This window comes from Arachis ipaensis, chromosome B08 (assembly GCF_000816755.2).
Source record: "Arachis ipaensis cultivar K30076 chromosome B08, Araip1.1, whole genome shotgun sequence".
NCBI lineage: Eukaryota > Viridiplantae > Streptophyta > Magnoliopsida > Fabales > Fabaceae > Arachis > Arachis ipaensis.
Window position 1 is genome coordinate 51328083 of NC_029792.2, and position 6382 is coordinate 51334464.

The 6382-nt window shown below is 34.2% G+C and overlaps 1 long non-coding RNA gene across 11 annotated transcripts; it reads left to right on the forward strand.

Annotated features, from left to right (window-relative positions):
• LOC107611833 lies at positions 352–5405 on the forward strand. Of its 11 annotated transcripts, none has more exons than XR_002352444.1 (7): positions 352–552; positions 708–789; positions 1216–1402; positions 2044–2144; positions 3977–4081; positions 4196–4597; positions 5179–5405. It is a non-coding gene; the product is annotated as an uncharacterized LOC107611833 (long non-coding RNA). The 11 variants fall into 11 exon arrangements; XR_002352443.1 differs by having other exon boundaries at positions 353–552; positions 5182–5405; XR_002352445.1 differs by having other exon boundaries at positions 354–552; positions 4224–4597; positions 5182–5405.

Genomic DNA, 6382 nt, shown 5'->3' on the forward strand with positions numbered 1-6382 from the left:
AGCTTCTCAAAACTTCATTTTCTTGCGTTCCTTCCACTTTTGCATGTTTTCTTTCCATCCTCTAAGCCATTCCTGCCCTATAAAGCCTGAAAACACTTAACACACAGATTACAACATCGAATGGTAATAAAGGGTAATTAAAATTGATAGTTTAAAGGCCCAGGAAACATGTTTTCAACTATATCACAGAATTAGGAAGGAAAATGTAAAATACACAATTTATATGCATAAGTGTGAGAATAATTGATAAAACCTGCTCAATTCAGTACAAAATAAACCGTAAAATAGCGGTTTATCAGTATTCCAAGTAAGTTTGTTTTCTTGCTTTTCTTTTCTTTTCAATTTAATTAGTTTAGTTTTTGCAATTAGCTAAGTTTTTTCAATTGTTTGTTCTTGGGTGTCACTGATATTGGGTTGGCCAGGATTGCTGTTGGTTGCAGCAGATTAGAGTGCCTCAACTTGAAGTGGTGCTTTGAGATTTCTGATCTTGGCGTTGACCTTCTTTGCAAGAAGTGCTTCTATTTGAAAGTTCTCGATGTCTCGTATCTCAAGGTTAGTTAGTTAGTTAGTTATGGAAAGGTGTTTGGCCATGACATTATTGGTAGTACTTATTTGAGAGCCACTAATTGGATATGCTGATTAGATGATCCATTTTGGTTTTGACTTTTCAGTTTTTACACTTAGTCCTTTGTCTTTGTTGAAAACAGTTATCTCAGTTCCACATTACAGCACCATGTGCAGATTGGTGAATGAAAGGGACAGAGAGATTGAGAAACAAAGCTGGACACTGTGAGGTTTTGGCCCCTAATATCAGTTCAAACATCATAAAAGGTATAACTAGATCATTGTCAAGTTTTACATTCATGCCTTGAGTTTTCAAGACTCAACAAAAACAAAGGGTATATAGTAATAAATTCTTTGTCATATTCATGCTGTTCAATTTTACTTACTTTTTACCGTAGAATGTTAGTTCATAGATTATATGAAATTAATTACAAAACCTTTTTCTCTAATCCATGTGTCAATATGAATTTTATTTTTCAATTATGTGGTTTCAAATACAGGTGTAGAGAAAATATACATAGTTGTCTTTGGAATAGGACTATTAGCTTAGCTATTTTTTTCTTAGATTTTGTACAAAATGATCAGTTTCCAAGTAAGTTAAATGGCTTAAAATGATTTTCTAATAGAGATCTGAATTTGGTATTGTGATAGAAAAATTTGGTTGTTGTGATAGAGAAGTTTGGTTGTTGCTTTGGCTTTGGATAAGGGAAGCATTCGAAGCTGGGAAGAGTTACTGTGGAAGGTTGATGAATTACAAGAAGGATGGGACGCCCTTCTGAAACCTACTTACAATTTCACCCATCAAGGACGAAGACGGCAAAGTCATCAAATTCATCGGGTAAAGATGGTGTCCTTTTTTTTTTTATCTCTTTTGAGTTTTGTCTTTCAAGTTAGTTTTTTACTTTTTTTATTCATTTTATTTTTGACTTCTTTATCATTCTTTTAATTAGAGGGCTGGTTGGAGACCAAATTGTGGCTGCATGGATTTTGATAATAATTTGATAATGACCAAACTATGTATCATTTTCTTCCCATTTAGAAACTGCCGAGTGCCACGAGGGCTATGTTTACTTGTTTAGCTGTTTCTGTTAAATTATAGATTCCTTTTGACATTTATAACATTTATTGATTCCTTTTGTAATTAAATGTGGAATGTTTGAAAATTTTGATAAATAAAAATAAGAACTAACTTCGCATATATAGGGCCTAACTAAACATTTAAGTAAAAATCCAGGGGGTGGGATCATAATTAATTATAAAACAAAGCCATTACTTTTTTAAGATTTTTAAAATTGGTTGTTGTAATTTTTTAAAATTGGCTTTGGTTTTCATATTTAAATTCTTATTCATTACTTCCTCTTCAAGCAGTTTTGACTTCATTTTTTTTATTTTAGGTTGATGTATTTAACCTTGATGGATCACAATGTTGTTGAATGTTCTTTAGCTTCTCTTGAATTTTTTGTTTTATTTTGTATACAGTATAATTTTTTTAGACTGGTAAAGATAAAAGGAGTTGACTAGTTGCTGTGGCACTGTGTATAACAACTTCATATGGCATCTCAAAATGAAGGAACTAAGCAGTAAGTTTGTATGATACTTGTCATGTAAAGTAATTTGATCTTCCATTTATTTAGGTAGTAAATGTGTATATGCTAGCTAGATTGTCACTATAATTGACCTACTAGATCATGTTTAGTAAGTTCAGGTATTTACATTGTTAGGTTTAATCGTATTCTATCAAAAGATTGGATGGATTCACCAATATTTGATAACAAGTATATAGATGGTGTTAATAATTTTTTAGAGTTTGCCTTCTCAATTGGACAACCGGTTGGAAGAGAAATCCAGTGTCCGTGTACAAAGTGTGGAAACACTTATTGGCATGAACGGGATTCTGTATATGAGCATCTTATTTGCTACGGTTTTGTCGAAGGTTATAAAAGATAGATCAATCATGGGGAACCAATAATCTCAACAGTGGTGGGACGTGACATGGATGATCGAGGCGGCTTTGATGACATTGATGGGTTGCTGCGTCATGCATTCGGAGATATGGCAAATCTTGAAGAGGGAAACAACGGGTTGAATGAAGATGCGAAGCAATTTTATAAGTTGGTAGATGAAGCAGGTCTAGAATTATGTCTGAATTGTACTACTGGATTTTCTTATCATTAGTCTCTACCACTTGAAGTGTCTACATGGCTGGAGTAACACATCTTTTACCTCCCTCTTGGAGTTATTAAAAGAAGCTATACCTGATTTGAATATTCCCACTTCTTTTAATCAAGCTAAGAATATGGTTAAAGACTTGGGTCTTGACTATGAAAAGATTGATGCATGTCCTAATGACTGCATGCTGTATCGGAATGAGTACATAAATGACTCAGTTTGTCATATCTGTGGAGAGTCTCGATATAATCTGACTCTTGCTACGGATGGCAACAAAGATGACTTTGCGCTTCCAAATAAAGTTCATAAGGTTGCTGCGAAGACCTTAATTTCAATAGCAAATAGTGAAAGACACCAACCTAATTCTTTTATTTAGTCTACTGTTTTATTCATTAGGTTAGTATTCTTGTTAATATTCTCTAGTAATGACATTAGAAATAGGTACCAAAAAGAAAAAAGCTCGTGGTCCCACCCAACTCAAGCATATTCATGCCATGGAGACACAAATAGAGTTAACATGGTACAATGGCAAACCCATAGGCCCAACAAAAACACAAGTTCAATTATTTAGTCGGTTCTTGGACACACTTGCAAGAAACTCTAATTTGGTTACCTTATTATATACTAATTGGCAAGCTGTGTCCAGTGAGACTAAAACTTCAATGTTGGATTATGCAAAGGTGAGTAGATCATTCTCCTTTTTAAATTGTTTACAAATAGGCTTAGCATGTATGGTAAAATAACATAATTCATTGTTTCTTCGTAGTCTAAATATAACATTCCTAGTGATGCTGAGCCTTGGGTGATAGATACCATTGGAGAGTCATGGAAGCAATTTAAAAAATGCATAAAAAATGTCACTATACACCGCACAGCTTATTCAAAGAGATGATGAAAAATTGTCCAATGACTGTACCTGAACTGCATTTTCAAAAATTAGTTCAATTTTGGAGGCTTGATATCAGCAAAGTAAGTTATTTTCACAACTTTCTTGGCTTTAATGATGGTTTCATTTATTTAACTAACTCTATGTATTTTTACATTGCAACAAAATGTAGGTTATTTCTGACATAAATCGTGAAAATAGATCCAAGCAAAAATGGAATCATCGAATAGGTCCAGTTAGTTTTGAGTTAGTACGCGCTGAATTGGTATTTTTTTGTGCTTTGAATTTAAGTATTTTTGCATCTTTCATGTTATCAAGAGTGTTTAAGTTAGTCACATGTTGGTGGTTTCTCTGTAGCGTGCAAAGAAGGAGGACAACAAAGATCCATCACAAGCTGAGATGTTTGTTGTAACTCGTACAAACAAAAAAGGAGAGACTCATTCGGGAACACAAGAGACGATTGTGAGTTATCCAATTTCTTAGAAAAGTACACCAAACCAGAAATGTGTTAGCTATTTTTTTATTTTGAAGCATTTAGGTGCATGAACTTATTTTAGTCCTATTTGTGTGTAATAGTATCATATTCAAAATTTGAAACAAGCAGGATACAGTGATGATGAGGCAGTTCAAACAGTTTTCGGAAAGGAAAGACATGGTAGAGTTTGTTTCTGTGGTCGATCAGTCACAAAATCCTATCTTAAAAAGGATAAGCAAATCTGACAAATGCAACAACAACATACTGAAGTGGTTTCAACTATGGAGAAAAATAAAAATAACTTAACTTCCAAGTTGGATGGTTTAACAAACTTGATTAAAACGTTGTTGCAACAAGTCAATCCTGGTATGAGTGCAGAACAAGTGCAAGTAATGATAGAAGCCACTCAACAATCTCCGCCTGATGCGAATAGTGTACCAAATAATGCGCGGTGAAGCATTTCTCCTTCACTTGGATCGAACCATGTATTAAAGGATTTCGAAGTAAGTTCTGTTCAAAATAAGTAGTTAAATTAATAGTATGGTTTTGGTACTTACTAAGCTGATTGGCTAAACCATTATATTTTTTGTTCTAAACTTTAGTTGTTTTACTTTTTATATCTTGTGCTCATCTTTATTAACTTAATTCTTTTTTATTGGTCCCTCACCACTCACAAGGAAAAAAACTTAAGATACTTTCACTAAGTGCATGCAACATTTAACCCTTAAATGATGGCATACAGTGAAGCAAATAAGCATTTTTTTTAACAAGTTGAAGGCTAACAAGTTTGGTACCACATAGAATTTAGAATTTTTTTTTCAACAATTATTATTTAGGTTTGCCACTTGTGTTATAGGTAGGTCTATATCAATTGGACTTTGTTGTTTACATAAAGAGGGACATGTATGTATAAGTTTTGGCAAAGATTTTCTTTTTATGTGGCTCATCAAAACCCTAGCAAATACTCCTTGCTATTTAGTGGTTGAAATTTTAAAGTTAATTGACTTATTAAACTTTGCTGCATATGTACTGCATTATCAAAAGTATTTTTGCTCTATTTTAACATGTTTATTTTTTTTGCTAGCAGGAAGACATGATGTGAAGAAAATATGTTCCATACAAATATGACATGGGATGGGTCTTACACTTTAGTTATCTAAATGTAATTTTTTGATGTGTTCTGTACTTTTTGAAAAGAGACTTTACTCGGTATTACATGTAATTGGACACATTACACTCTATTTTGATTTCTGTTGTTTAGACTAAAAATTAAACATATCTAGTTTATAATGAAATCTTTTATGATTTACATTTCTTGTTCTTAGATTTATTTTGTGATTATCATTATTTTGATATGTGATTATGCTTTTAAAAAAAAAATAAAGCTCATAAAACAAAACAGGCTATGGTCAGGGCCAAAACCGTGACCATAGATAAGGCTATAATCACGGTTTTAAGGACGGGTAACCATAGAGGCTATATGGCTATGGTCACGGTTTTGAGGAGGGGTGACCATAGAGGCTATGGTCATGGTTTTAAGGAGGGGTGACCATAGGCTCTATGGTCACGGCCAAAACCGTGACCATAGATAAGTCTATGGTCACGGTTTTGAGGAGGGGTGATCAAAGAGGCTATGGTCATGGTTTTAAGGAGGGGTGACCATAGAGGCTATGGTCACGGCCAAAACCGTAACCATAGATATGGCTATGGTCACAGTTTTAAGGAGGGGTGACTATAGGCTCTATGGTCACGGCCAAAACCGTGACCATAGATAAGGCTATGGTCACGGTTTTAAGGAAGGGTGACCATAGAGGCTATGGTCACGGCTAAAACCGTGACCATTGATATGGCTATGGTCACGGTTTTTATGCGTGACCATAGATTGCCCTATGGTCACGGTTAAAAACCGTGGCCTAAAGTGTCAGAATTCGAAAATTGTAACCGTGACCATAGAAACCGTGACCATAGGTAAAAAAACCGTGACCATAGACCTATGGCCACGGCAGAATAGGCCACGGTAAAAAACCGTAACCATTGGACCAAAACTGTGACCATAGATCTATGGTCACCCTTTTCACTAGCTGATAGGCCTTTTTTTGTAGTGTATACACAAAATAATGGACATATAGAATCAAACAAATCAAAGATTACAATCATAGAAAGAGAATAATGCACACAAGAATGAAAATAAGTGGTTATACGATGTAACCACACACTTTAGGCTCAAAACTCACATGCTTGTGGTCTTAGCTCAAACACATGATTCACAATATATATAATTCAAGCAA